At 43.6% G+C, this 15,475-nt stretch overlaps 1 protein-coding gene across 2 annotated transcripts in view; it reads right to left on the bottom strand.

Annotated features, from left to right (window-relative positions):
• LOC126279061 (ATP-binding cassette subfamily G member 4-like) overlaps nt 1-15,475 on the bottom strand; it is a 305,163-nt gene that overhangs the window by 211,376 nt on the left and 78,312 nt on the right. The window lies entirely within an intron of this gene.

Here is a 15,475-nt window from a genome sequence, read left to right as displayed (position 1 = left end):
ATACCCAAGGAGTGATCGAACGAGGATTGTAAACGACATCTTTCGTGAGTGAATTATATTTCCTAAGAATATTTCCAGTAAGTTTGCTTAGCTCATGGCTACATTATTGTGGTTATTCCATGATAAATTGTTCTCGATAAAGACTCCGCAATACTCAACGGTTCTTTGTGGTCATACAATATTGAATCTTTTCGTCTGCTCAGGAGCATTACAATATCTTTATTTACCCTGCAGGTCTTTCTAGATTTTGCCGCAGTTTTGTTGGGGTTGAAATTTCCCTGTACGAGATGAAGAAAAAATGACGCACTTAGAAGTCGGCATCCAGATTCAGGACAAAAGCTTCTCTAGCACAATCATATCGGGTGCGTTTTGTAAACCACATGTATGATAACAAGGAGACGGCAACACTGTCACATTGTACAGCACATCGGAATGTACAGAGGCATGTGTATCACCCGCACTGCCCTAATACGTGTCACAACTCAGTGACTAGACTGCTGGCACATCAAACCCACGTACACCATGAAACTATATTTCGAATCCTCGTCAGGTTCCTTTTTTTTTATTTTTAGACATCCATTCCTTCGTTCTCGTCCTTCATAAGGAGGACAGCATTTTGCCACATGACAATAGCCAATACCATGACCTTGGGATTCATTAAACTGCATGCATGCGGTTGCATAGAAAGTTTACTAACTGACAGGGAGCAGTATGTCGTCCTGAACGGGGTGACTTCAACAGAAACGAGCGTAACTTCAGGTGTGCCCCAGGGCAGCGTAATAGGTCCGCTGCTTTTTGCGATTTAAATAAACGATCTGATTGATGGTATTGAAAGCGGCATTAGACGGTTTGAGGATGATGCTGTACTCTACAGGTAAGTAGTATCACACGAAAGTTGTGAACAAATCAATGAGGATTTGCAGAAAATAAATGACTGGCAGTTAACTCTCAATATTAGTAAATGTAGCCTACTGCGTATAACAAGGCTAAAGTCCCCATTGATGTAAGAGTACAAAATAAATGCTCAGTCTTTGGAAGCGGTAACATCCGTCAAGTATCTGGGTGTGACTATTCGAAATTATCTCAAATGGAATGATCAGGTTACACAAGTTACATAAGTAACGGGCAAGGCTAACTCTAGATTGCGGTTTATTGGTATAATCCTGAAGTGATGCAGTCCTTCAACAAAGTAAATTGTTTACAATACATTAGTTAGTCCAGTCTTAGAGTATTGTTCGTCTGTATGGGACCCTTACCAGTTGGATATGATTCAAGAGATTGAGAAGGTCCAAATAAGAGCGACAAGATTTGTGAGTGGTATATTTAGACATCGCGAGAGCGCTACAAATCTCAAGTAAAGTTTGAAGTGGGACACACTTGCAGATAGACGCCGCGCTAAACGGAAGGGGCTGCTCACTAAATTCCGAAATCCGAACTTCGCTAAGGATGTAGAGTATATATTATTACCACCAACTTGAAAATCGCACATTGATCACCATCAAAAGATAAGCGAAACTGGAGCTCGTACTGAGGCGTTCAGACAGTCGTTTTTCCCTCGCGCGATCCGGGAGTGGAACACAGGGAGGGGGGGGGGGGGGGGGTGAATATGACTTTGGCGCGAATTGTGCCCTCCGCCACCCACCGCTTGGTGGCTAGCGGAGTATATATGTAGATGTAGATGTATAACTGCACAACGCACAAGCATAAGCGGTCCTGTCAAGTTCATGCAGGGCGGCTTCCCAATGAAGTACACAGACGATGAATACCTCAATATGCCTTTGGTGCTGGATGCATCCGATAACCAAGCTGCTGCTGCTGCTGTTGCTCGTGCCCTTAAAGGCACCAACCTCATAATAACCGTTTTTAGTTACCTGGAGCAACGTCTTCTGGAAACAGGTAATCTTCTTCCACAAGTAATGGATAGAGGTCGTCCAAGGACTAGACGTACTCTACAAACAGAGGATGTCATTCTTGAAACTGTTCACCAATCATCTCGGCAAAGTACTCGTGGTATTTATTACAAGGCATATGAAGATATCTCTAACACTGGTTGTCGAAGTGTTGCACGATGAAGAACTGCGTCGATATCATTACACGTTAACTCAAAATCAGCGGCCAGAAGGCCATATTGGACGAATACAGTTTCGAAAAGCGTTATGCACCAAGTTGAATATAACAAACGTTTTATAAATAACGTGATATGGACTGACAAAACTAGATTCAGTCGTGAATGTATTTTAAACCTCTGCGGCAGTCATTATTCGGCCGAACACAACCCACACGTCTCCCATGAAATTGGCTTTCAGGCACGCTTTGGGTTAAACCTGTGGGCTGGAGTCGTGCAAGGCGTGCTTTTGGGCCCTTACCTACTGTCGAACAAGTTGAATGTGACCCAACAGAACTTGGCGCACCATTACAGAACGGTGGTTTTCAACAGAGATGTCACCCCCTCCTCATTCTTCATTCTCCAATGGACGTCTGGCGATGTTTGTCCTTCGGCAGCCAAGAAAAGAATAACGTCACGACGGTCCTGTTTGAGTGAATTTGGTAATAACGTCGCCATAGTTCACATTTCCGTATTTACCGCACGCACGTCGGAAAAACACGAACGCCACACTAACCCCTGCCTACATGTCAACACTTATAACACGGTGTTACAAAAAGGTACGGCAAAACTTTCAGGAAACATTCCGCACACACAAATAAAGAAAAGATGTTATGTTGACATGTGTCCGGAAACGCTTAATTTCCATGTTAGAGCTCATTTTAGTTTCGTCAGTATGTACTGTACTTCCTCGATTCACCGCCAGTTGGCCCAATTGAAGGAAGGAAGGTAATGTTGAACTTCGGTGCTTGTGTTGGCATGCGACTCATTGCTCTACAGTACCAGCATCAAGCACATCAGTACGTAGCATCAACAGGTTAGTTTTCATCACGAACGTGGTTTTGCAGTCAGTGCAATGTTTACAAATGCGGAGTTGGCAGATGCCCATTTGATGTATGGATTAGCACGGGGCAATAGCCGTGGCGCGATACGTTTGTATCGAGACAGTTTTCCAGAACGAAGTTGTCCCGACAGGAAGACGTTCGAAGCAACTGATCGGAGTCTTAGGGAGCACGGAACATTCCAGCCTATGACTCGCGACTGGGGCAGACCTAGAACGACGAGGACACCTGCAATGGACGAGGCAATTCTTCGTGCAGTTGACGATAACCCTAATGTCACCGTCAGAGAAGTTGCTGCTGTACAAGGTAACGTTGACCTCGTCACTGTATGGAGAGTGCTACGGGAGAACCAGTTGTTTCCGTACCATGGACAGCGTGTGCAGGCATTATCAGCTGTTGATTGGCCTCCACGGGTACACTTCTGCGAATGGTTCATCCAACAATGTGTCAATCCTCATTTCAGTGCAAATGTTCTCTTTACGGATGACGCTTCATTCCAACGTGATCACATTCTAAATTTTCTGTCAATATGTGTGGGCTGACGAGAATCCGCACGCAATTGTGCAATCACGTCATCAACACGGATTTTCTGTGAACGTTTGGACAGGCATTGTTGGTGATGTCTTGACTGGGCCCCATGTTCTTCCACCTACGCTCAATGTAGCACCGTATCATGATTTCATTTACGGGATACTCTACCTGTGCGGCTAGAACATGTGCCTTTACAAGTACGACACAACATGTGGTTCATGCACGATGGAGCTCCTGCACATTTCAGTCGAAGTGTTCGTACGCTTCTCAACAACAGATTCGGTGACCGATGGATTGGTAGAGGCGGACCAGTTCCATGGCCTCCACGCTCTGCTCACCTCAACCATCTTGACTTTCATTTATGGAGGCATTTGAAAGCTCTTGTCTACGCAACCCCGGTACCAAATGTAGAGACTCTTCGTGCTCGTATTGTGGACGGCTGTGATACAATACACCATTCTCCAGGGCTGCATCAGCGCATCAGGGATTCCATGCGACGGAGGGTGGATGCATGTATCCTCGCTAACGGAGGACATTTTGAACATTTCCTGTAACAAAGTGTTTGAAGTCACGCTGGTACGTCCTGTTGCTGAATGTTTCCATTCCATGATTAATGTGATTTCAAGAGAAGTAATAAAATGATCTCTAACATGGAAAGTAAGCGTTTCCGGACACATGTCCACATAACATATTTTCTTTCTTTGTGAGTGAGGAATGTTTCCTGAAGGTCTGGCCGTACCTTTTTGTAACACGTTGTATACCCGCACCTGAGTCACGCTAGGACTGCACACACGCTGCAGCAACGCCCTCACACGAAAATCTAGTAACCGTTCGGACAGACATAGGCTACACATTTCTAAAATATTTACATAAATATACACTGAATCGCCAAAGATACTGGTGTAGGCATGCCTATTCAAACACAGAGACATGTAAACAGGCAGAATACAGCGCTGCGGTCGACAACGCCAACGATAAGTGTCTGGCGCAGTTAGATCGATTACTGCTGCTACAATGGCAGGTTATCAAGATTTAAGTGAGTTTGGACGTGGTGTTATAGTCGGCGCACGAGCGGTGAGACACATCATCTCCGAGGTAGCGATGAGGTGGGGATTTTCCTGTACGACCATTTTCGAGTGTACCGTGAATATCAGGAATTTGATAAAACATTAAATCCCCGACATCACTGCGGCTGGAAAAAGATCCTGCAAGAACGGGACCAACGACGACTGAAGAGAATGTTCGAAGTGCAATCCTTCCGCAAATTGCTGCAGATTTAAATGCTGGGCTATCAACAAGTGTCAACGTGCGAACCATTCAACGAAACATCATCGATATCGGCTTTCGGAGCCGAAGGCCCACTCGTGTAACCTTGATGACTGCACGACACAAAGCTCTACGCCTCGCATAGGCTCGCCATCACCAACACTGGACTGGTGACGACTGGAAACATGTTGCGTAGTCAGACGAGTCTCTTTTCTAATTATATAGGGGGGACGGACGTGTACGGCTGTGGAGACAACCTCGAGAATTCATGGACCCTGCATGTCATCAGGGGACTGTTCAAGCTGGTGGAGGCTCTGTAAGGGTGCGGGGCGTGTGCAGTTCCAGTCCTATGGAACCCCAGATACATCTAGATATGACTCTGACAGGTGACACGTACGTAAGAATCCTGTCTGATTACCTGCATCCATTTATGTCCGTTGCGCATTCCGTCTGATTTGGGCAATGCCTCCAGGACAATGCGGCACCCCATACGTCCAGAATTGCTACAGAATGGCTCCAGGAAGTCTATATCGAGGTGGCCACCAAACTACCCAGACATGAACATTATTGAGCATATCTGGGATGCCTTGCAACGTGCATTTCAGAAGAGATCTCCAAACCCTCGTACTCTTACGTATTTATGGACAGCCCTGCAGGATTCATGGTGTCAGTTCCGTCCAGCACTACTTCAGACATTAGTAGTGTTCGGAACTTCCGCGTGCCCGCGGGGATCCTACACGATATTAGGCAGGCGTACCAATTTCTCTGGCTCTGAGTGTATAATTATATACGATATAAAGCGGAAACGTTGTTAGCAAAAATCTCGAAATTTGTGGACCGATTTACTTCAGATTTTCACACGATACTCCAATAAACGTTAGAAAAGATATAGGCGACATCTTTTATTTATATATGGTATTCTGACACAACGGCCTATTTTAGAAGATAGGTTAAGGGAAGGTAAACGTATGGTTATAGCGTTTGTAAATTGGAGAAAGCTGTTGAAAATGTTGACTGCAATATACTCTTTAAATTTCTGAAGGTAGCAGCGGCAAAATTCAGGGAGCAAATGTTTATTTACAACTTGTATTGAAACTATATTGCAGTTAGTCAGAAGCATTGGCTGAAAAGGTTGTAAGACAGTGTTGCAGCCTACACCCAGTGTTATTAAATCTGTACCCTGAGCAAGCTGTAATACGAAATCAAGTCAAACTTGGAAAGGAAATTATGGTTCAGGGAGAAGGAATAAAAACTTTGCGGTTTACCCATGACACTGTATTTCTATCAGAGCCAGCAATGATCCTGGAAGAGCAGTTGAACGGAATGTACAGTCTTCAAATGAGGATCTACGAAGAACATTTCAAAAAGCAAAACAAAGCGGTCTAAGGCGCTGCAGTCATGGATTGTGTGGCAGGTCCTGTCGGAGGTTCGAGTCCTCCCTCGGGCATGGATGTGTTTGTGTTTGTCCTTGGGATAATTTAGATTACGTAGTGTGTAAGATTAAGGACTGATGACCTTAGAAGTTAAGTCCCATAAGATTTCACACACATTTGAACATTTTGAACAAAACAAAGGTGATGAAATATAGCAGAGTTAAATCAGACGATGTTGTGGGAGTTTAGATTAGATTCTATGGCTGTTCCTCCATGTTTCCACTTCACAATCACACCACCAGCAATCGACATCATCTACATCTACATCTGTATGGATACTGAGAAGATCACACTTAAATACCTTGCAAGGGTTCATCGAACCACCTCCACAATAATTCTATATTATTCCAATCTCGAGCGAAGATCTATATCTTTCCGTGTGAGCTCTCTTTTTCCCTTATTTTATTATGATGATCGTTTCTCTCTATGGAGGTTTGCACCAAAAAAATATTTCCGCATTCGGAGGTTAAGTTGGTGATTGAAATTTCATGAGAAGATTCCGCCCCAACGAAAAAGGCTTTTGCTGTAATGATGTCCACACCAAATCCTGTATTACGAACGTGACACTCTCCTGTATTTCCGGATAATACAAAACGTGCTGCTCTTCTTTGAACTTTCTCGACGTACTCCATTAATCCTATCTGGTAAGGATCCCAGACCACGCTGTAGTACTCTGAAAAGAGGGCGGACAAGCGTAATGTAGACAGTCTGTTCAGTAGATTTGCTAGTGTTGTGCCAAAAAAACGCAGTCTTTGGTTTGCCTTCCCCACAACATTTCCTATGTGTTCCTTCCACTTTAGATTGTTCGTAATTGTAATTCCTAGGTGTTTAGTTCAATTTACGGCCTTTGGATTTGACTGATTTATCGTGTAACACATATTTAACCGATTCGTTTTAGCACTCGTGTGGTTGACCTCACACGTTTCATTATTTAGGGTCAATTGGCAATTTTCCACCTTTGCCTGCTTTAAAAGGATTGAAATGTCCCTATTCTAATTTTTTTTACCCGTGTGACGCCCAATGATTAGCCCACGTCCGAAGTCGCTCAGCTCTCTCGACGGACAGGTTCTATTGTTAGTGCTTCTCTACTGACAACAAACACACTCGGCGCCTCGTAATATACGGAGATGTGCGCCTTTCGCAACATCAAGTAGTCAGTTTCGCATTACACTGAGATATCCGCATACTGGTGATCAGGAAGTGTACAATCGTATCCTACTGCTAGAGGGACGACCCCAAGAAAGTGAAGCTGTAGTTGCAAAGTGCCTCGTATCGTGCAATCCAGCATGTCCACAGACTGCTGCAGCGTTGGTTCGAGGCTCCCCGGATGCAAGGCGTCATTACGTAATGCGCACTTTTTCCCTTATGTAAGATGCTGTAATAGCGACGCACTCGCGCAAGCCCAAACACAGCTCCGGTAGGCGGAACGTTTCTACTACACATCTCCTAACAAAGCTTCGCAGCTTTATCACGTGAGGTACCGGAAGTTGTGAAAATTTTTTTAATTAATTATGGTTTCCTTTGTATGATTCTGAACACACCCACAGAAAACATTTCATATAAATAATACATTATAAATATGGGTGTACAACATTTACCTTGTAGCTAATAAAAAGTAATAAACATGACGAAGTACAGATCAGTGTGTAACAATTGTTTTACAGCTTCACAAGTTCGTAACTACATTTTAAACAAACATAAGTTTACATGGACTTCTTACAATGAATTAACGGAGAACATTCTTCATTATAAATGGTTCAAGTGGCTCTGAGCATTATGAGACTTAACATCTGAGATCATCAGTCCCCTAGAACTAAGAAATACTTAGTCCTAACTAACCTAAGGACATCACACACATCATGCCCGAGGCAGGATTCGAACCTGCGACCGTAGCGGTCGCGCGGGTCCAGACTGTAGCGCCTAGAGCCGCTCGGCCACAGTGACCGGCCATGCTTTATTACAACGCGATGCAAGTTGTCTTCTGCGTCCCGCGGGAATCACTACCGTCCAGCCAGGCAGCAATCGCCGTTATGACGCTATGGACTGTAACGATATATCGTACCTCGGTGTACCATTCGGTAGTCGAGCAGCCTCAGTGATGTGTGCTGAGTCATATTATAATTTTATTTTAGTGTTGGTTAATCAATGCGTAATATAGAAATCTAAATTGAAAAAGACTACAACATGTTTGCATACCTTTTTTTTTTACTGCATGAACAACTCAGCTAGTAAACGGAAGCAAACGCTAGTTTTCCATGCTGCACGAACAGTTTGTGTCGCTTCACGTATCTTCCCCGAGTCTGCAGTTCTGCGGAGAAGATGCCTGAAGCTGCATTTGACTGCTGTGATTATAGTTATAACAGTATAAATATACAGGGTGTCCAGAAAAGGACTCCCTGATTTCAAAATTAAATATCTCGAAAACAAAGATCGATAGAGGAATGCAGTGAACGGTTTGTTTATTGTGAAAGCTGTAAGAAGTTTATACAGCAGTTTGAAATAATAGTTACAAAAGCTGCTAACAGATGGCGCTGTAATCGCCATACGTAATGCCTAGTATAAATAGTGATCCGAAGCCCAGAGCGATCAGTTCCACTATTGAAACGTGAAAGGAGGTTAGCGTACCGAAGGAAGAGATTAAAACCATGTACTCCATTGAACAACGCGTTTTTCTGGTGCTAGAGTACCACAGGTTAGAAGAGAGTCCTACGGCAAAAAGGCTAAGTTTCCAAGCACGATTTAATGTTCCAAAAGGACCCGATGCGAAAACCATTCTTACGCTCTTCGCAAAATTTCAACGAACAGGCAGCGTAACTTATGATCTAGTGGGGCATGTTGGCCGCAAGCAGTTACGCCTGAAAATATCGCCACAGTTTCTGGAATTATTCAGCGACATCCAATGTCATCAGTCCGTAGAATTGCATCTGAGACTGGTTTGAAGCGTTCCAGAACGCAAAAAATACTGAGAAAGAGCCTACACATGTTTCCATTCAAAATTCAATCGCACCAGGCCATACCCGTACGAGTTGTGCAACAAAGGGTTGCCTTTGCTAATTATATGCTCACAATGATTGAAAGTGAAGGATTTAATATTGACTGCATCTGGTTTACAGATGAAGCACACTTCCACCTGAATGGATACGTGAATAAGCAGAACTGGCGATTTTGGGGTTCCGAAAAGCCCTATGGGTGTGAAGCGAAACCCCTGTATTCTCCTAAAGTTACTGTGTGGGCTGCAGTATGCGGCAGAGGCATTATTGGCCCTTTTTTCATTCGAGAAACGGTCACAGGTGCACGTTACGTTGCAATTTTGGAACAATTTGTCACCACACAGCAAGCGTTAGAGGATCGACCAGGTACTGAATGGTTTATGTAAGATGGAGCCCGACCACATGGGACCGAACAAATGTTTCGCTTTCTTGAAGAATACTTCGGGAATCGAGTCATTGCTTTGGAATATCCCAAATTTACTGGTGCAGGCATGGATTGGCCTCCATATTCGCCGGATTTGACTCCCTGTGACGTTTTTTTGTGGGGCACAGTGAAAGTCATGGTCTACCCGAAGCATCCCGCCACGCTGGACGAGCTTCAATCGGCGATTTCTGTGGCATGTGAATCCATATCTGTTGAGACACTACGAAATGTGATGGCGAATTTCGTTCTTCGTTTGCGCCACCTATGTAGTACCAATGGTGAACATTTTGAAAACATTGTGATTTGATTGTCTGCAAAGATTGTTTTCATACAATTATTTCACTTATGTATGCTGATACGAGCTGTACAGCGTACAGCGCCATCTGTTAGCAGCTTTTGTAACTATTATTTCAAACTGCTGTATAAACTTCTTACAGCTTTCACAATAAACATACCGTTTACTGCATTACTCTATCGATCTTTTTTCGAGATATTTAATTTTGAAATGGCCAAGCAAATGACGTCGGTAGCTCCAGGCTTTTCGCGGATGATGTTGCTGTATACAGGAAAGTTGCGACGCTAGAAAATTGTAGTGAAATACAGGAAGATATGCAGAATATCGAGGCTTGGTGAATAGTGTGACAATTGCCTCTTAACATAAACAAACGTAGTTCTCAGTTCGAATACACAGACAGAAAGACCCTGTGTATGATTACAGAACTGCGGACAATCACTGGAAGCAGTTACTTCTATGAAATAGCTAGGAGTATGTGTACGGAGGATCACATAAAATTAATAGCGAGTAGGGCAGTTGCAGACTGAGATTTATTGGCAGAATCCTCAGGAATTGTGGTCCATCAACAAAGAAAGTAGGTTACAAAACAGTTGTTCGACCAATACTTGAATATTGTTCGTCAGTATGGGATCCGTATCAGATAGGACTGATAGAGATAACACAGAAGATTCAAAGAAGAGCGGCGCGTTTCGTTACCGATTCATTCAGTAAGTGCCAAAGCGTTACGGAGATGATCAACCAACCCCAATGGCAGACACTGCAAGAGAGGCGTTCTGTATCGCAGTGCGGTCAACTGTTCCAAGAGCGTACGTTCCTAGAACAGTCAACCAGTATGTTGCTTTCTCCTACGTATATTTTGCGAAATGACCATCAAGGTAAAACTGGAGAGATTCGATCCCACACGGAGAATTACCGGGAATCGTTCGTGTCTCGAACTTTTATCGACTGGAATCGGAAAGTGAGGAAGTGACACTGGCACAGAAACTAACATCCGCCACTCATCGCAAGGTAGCTTGCGGAGTACAGATGTAGATATTATGGTGTTGATGCTTTTGTGAAAGTAGACAGCATCCTGAGTAATTAATGCATACGATCTATCACGGTTACTGAAATGAGAATTAAATAATCTGAAAAGTAAAGCTCAGATACCACATACTACGGAAAGTGCAGTATCACTAACATCATTGGAAATCAGATATTCCAATAAGCCCGAGTTTTTGCCGATAAACATACTTTTAACACAATGAAGGACGGCAGTCTGTGCTCTGGCTTAAGTAGGTACAATACTTATTAATTATTAGCAGTGATTAATGCGAAAAAAATATCTTTAACATGTTAAATATCGGCTCAGGCAAACTGAGGAAATCGGTTGGTTCTTACCCATTAGTTATGGTCTAGGGTGAACCTAAGGCGGCTCCTTTTTTCCCTCAGAAAAACCAGAAAACCATGATTTTTGGGCACGAAAATTACTAATTGTGCGGACGGCCACTTCTATAATTCCCGTCGATGGCAGATCATCGAAATTTTTACCGTACGGTTCAAATGCCTCTGAGCACTATGGGACTTAACTTCTGAGGTCGTCAGTCCCCTAGAACTTAGAACTAATTAAAACTAACCAACTTAAGGACATCACACACATCCATCCCCGAGGCAGGATTCGAACCTGCGACCGTAGCGGTCGCGCTGTTCCAGACTGTAGCACCAAGTGCCGCTCGGCCACCTCGGCCGGCTTTACTGTATGTTCTTAAGATGCTATTCTCAGGAAACTTCGAAACGTTACCGAGACCCAGAGGTTCAGTTATCGTACTATGCAGAAAACCGCAAAACCGGTTTTAAGTGTAGCAAATGGCTCAAATTTAACTGTAAATTCTTTGGATATTCATACAAAAAAGCTATTTTTCTTGTTTTCGAAAATCAGTGTCCGTTATTAAGATACACCCGAAAAATCATGAGTTTCGGGCACCGAAAGTTCCAATTATCAGGATGGCCACTTCTCAAATTTCTGTTCGTGGCAAGTGGTCGAAATTTTTACCACGTGTTCTTGGAATGATATCATTAACCCACACCGAGATCCAAGGATTCGAAGTTACAAAGTTACCGTACTTGTGCACATAAAATATTCATGCCACACCCCATAAAATTTTGTGGCTCACTGTCCCTGAATAACTGGCATTTCGCCCCTACGCAGATATGCCCAAATTGATACTCCAGAGAAAAAAATGGAGTAAAAAGAGGCTTAACATGGTTGAAAAGAACTTAAAACTGGAAAAACTGCAAACTTTGTAAAATATTACTAATAACACATTTATTTTTTTAAGATACAAATCACAAACAGGGCAGTTTCCATGACTTGCGGTCGATGAGTAAATTATTTAAAAAAAAAAGTAAAGCAAACGATTTTGTGCTAACCTTATACACTGATGTGACAAAAGTCATGGGATACCTCCTAATACCGTGTCGGACCTCCTTCTTTTGCCTGGCGTAATACAGCAACTCGACGTGGCATGGACTCAGCATGTCGTTGAAAATCCGCTGCAGAGGTATGAGCCACGGTGTCTCTACAGCCTAAGTATTCCAGTTGCAGGATTTTGTGCATGAACTGACTTATCGATGATCTCCCATAAACGTTCGATGCGATCCATGTTGGGCCATCTGGGTGACCGAATCATTCGCTCGAACTGTCCAGAATGTTCTTCAAACCAATCGCGAACAAATGTGGGCATGTGACACGGCATATTGTCATCCACAAAAATTACATCGTTGTTCGGGAACATGAAGTTCATAAATGGCTCCATATGGTAACTGGCCGAACTTAACCATTTCCAGTCAATGATGGGTTCAGTTGGACCGTGTAAACTCAGCTCATGCCATTATGGAGCCACCACCAGCATGCTTCGTGGCTTTCTGACAACTTCGGCCCATGGCTTTGTGGGCTCTGCGCCACACTCGAACCCTACCATCAGCTCTTACCCACTGAAATAGAGACTTATCTGACCAGGTCACGGTTTTCTAGTCGCCTATGGTCCAACCGATATCGTCACGAGAACCCAGGAGGGCACTGCAGGCAATGTGCTGTTAGAAAAGACACTCGCGTCGGTCATCTACCGTAGCCTATTAACGCCAGATTCCGCCGTACTGTCCTAATGGATACGTTCGTCGTAAGTCCCACATTAATTTCTGCTGTTATTTCACGCAGTGTAGCTTCGCTCTTAGCACTGACAATACTACACAAACGTCGCTGCGCTCGTTCGTTAAGTGAAGGCCGTCGGCCATTGCGTTGTCTGTGGTGTGAGGTATGCCTGAAACGTGGTATTCTCGGCACACTCTTAACACCGAGGACCTCGGAATACTGAATTGCCGAACGATTTACGAAATGGACTGTCTCATGGGTCTAGCTCCAACTACCGTTCCGCGCTCGAAGTCTGTTAATTCCCGTCGAGCGGCCATAATTAAGTCATGACAACTGCACCAATGCACTGCCCTTTTACACCTTGCGTAAGCGATACTACCGCCGTCTGTATATGGGCATATCGCTATCACATGACTCGTCACCTCATTGTAGAAGTGGCATAGATGGCAAAGGGAGCTGCATAGTAATTAAGTTAAAAAATGGTTCAAATGGCTCTGAGCACTATGCGATTTAACTTCTGAAGTCATCAGTCGCCTAGAACTTAGAACTACTTAAACCTAACTCACCTAAGTACATCACACACATCCATGCCCGAGGCAGGATTCGCACCTGCGACCGTAGCGGTCGCTCGGCTCCAGACTGTAGCGCCCAGAACCGCACGGCCATTCAGGCCGGCAATAATTAAGTGCCTGGTGAGGGAGAACGTAGGCTGGGTGAGGGTTTAAGGAAAAAAGGAAAGAACATTCAATCTTAATGCCCTCGACGATGTCACTCTGCTATCATGACAGAGTATCGTAAACTAATTAAAATACAAAATAAATTTCGTTGAATAAAAACGCGAAACTAAACAACGCAATTATGATACGGCGTCAGTTTTTTAACAGCAGAAGTGTAACAACGCCAAAGACTTTCTACATCATGGCCTGAAATGAATCACAGAATAGGCAACTATAACAACATTGAGCATACACACTTTCACACTCCATAACAAAACACATTTTATAGATGCCATTAGGATGCAATATACCTGCGTTTCGTCAATGATATTTCGAGCAGGTAAGTAAAGTAAAGCAGTCATCATTCCGTAGATTGTTTTGAACGTCATAGTGCTTTACTATAATGGTCCTATTGGAAGTGGTATGCCGCTGGCATCCTCAGATCTTTGAAATGATCCAGCCAGTAATTGGGGCAACTCTGCATTTTTCACATCAACAAACATAGTGAGAGGCGAACGAATTGATAAATTGGAGATAAAAAATCTGGGACTTACAGCGAAACGAACCTAAGCCTTCTGATTTTGAAATCTCGTAATTAACCACTGTGTCTCCGAACCTCTCCTATGAGTAGGTACCATACAGTAAAGGGTGACTAAGATGTCAAAAAAGTAAAACACAATGCATAAGAAACTACTCAAATTTATTGCTTGTTAATGGCGCAGACGTGTATAAAAAATGGCTCTGAGCACTATGGGACTTAACATCTATGGTCATCAGTCCCCTAGAAGTTAGAACTACTTAAACCTAACTAACCTAAGGGCATCACACAACACCCAGTCATCACGAGGCAGAGAAAATGCCCGACCCCGCCGGGAATCGAACCCGGGAACCCGGGCGCGGGAAGCGAGAACGCTACCGCACGATCCCGAGCTTCGCACGCAGACGTGTATAGAAGAGTTTGGAGCTCGTGTCTGAAGATTCTGTCACAGCGCATTGGCACTCACAAGGGAAATTCCCCACGGCACCACCCTCAGATGTAGTGGTTAGATGGCCCAGTGGACAGACCATCAAAATCTGAACACAGATCAAAAATGAAAACAGGAAAAAGGTGCACTGGAATAAAAAAAGCAAAATAGAAACAGCGAACGATCCAAACTAAACAAGTGCAATATAGAGAAGGATTCACCACTTGCGGCGCTGTGGTTAAGTGGTCACGCTGTTGGAACCGTGTGCAAAACTCCCTCTTCCCCCCTCCCCCCTCCCCTCACGACATTATGAACTATTCGTCCGGTTACTGAGATGTTTGTTCTCTTTCTGTAGTGTTGGCACCTGTCATACTATACATTTGCTATAGAATGTGAGTCATGTGGTGAGAATACGTTATCGTCAAGTAAATGCGATGAATAGTTAGAGCAGACGAGATACCACATAGGTGTCTAACAGAACTGAAAACAACGAATAAACGGGAGTGAACTATGTTACAACAGAGGAATTCAAGAGTGAAGACTTCCAAAACGGAACGCAACTTCAAAAACGTTAAAAACAAATGAGTATCGTCAAGTAAATGTGATGAATAGTTAAGAGGAGGCGAGATACCTGATAGACCTCTCACAGAACTGAAAACAGAAAATAAACGGGAGCGAACTACGTTACAACAGAGGAATTCATGAGTCAAAACTTCCAAAACGAAACCCAACTTCAAAAACAATAAAAACATATGTTTTGACAGAGCACAGAGAAAAAG

The sequence above is a fragment of the Schistocerca gregaria genome, chromosome 6 (genome assembly GCF_023897955.1).
Source record: "Schistocerca gregaria isolate iqSchGreg1 chromosome 6, iqSchGreg1.2, whole genome shotgun sequence".
Classification (NCBI taxonomy): Eukaryota; Metazoa; Arthropoda; class Insecta; order Orthoptera; family Acrididae; genus Schistocerca; species Schistocerca gregaria.
The sequence above is the reverse complement of the archived record's forward strand: the minus strand, read 5'-3'. Positions and strand labels throughout refer to the sequence as shown.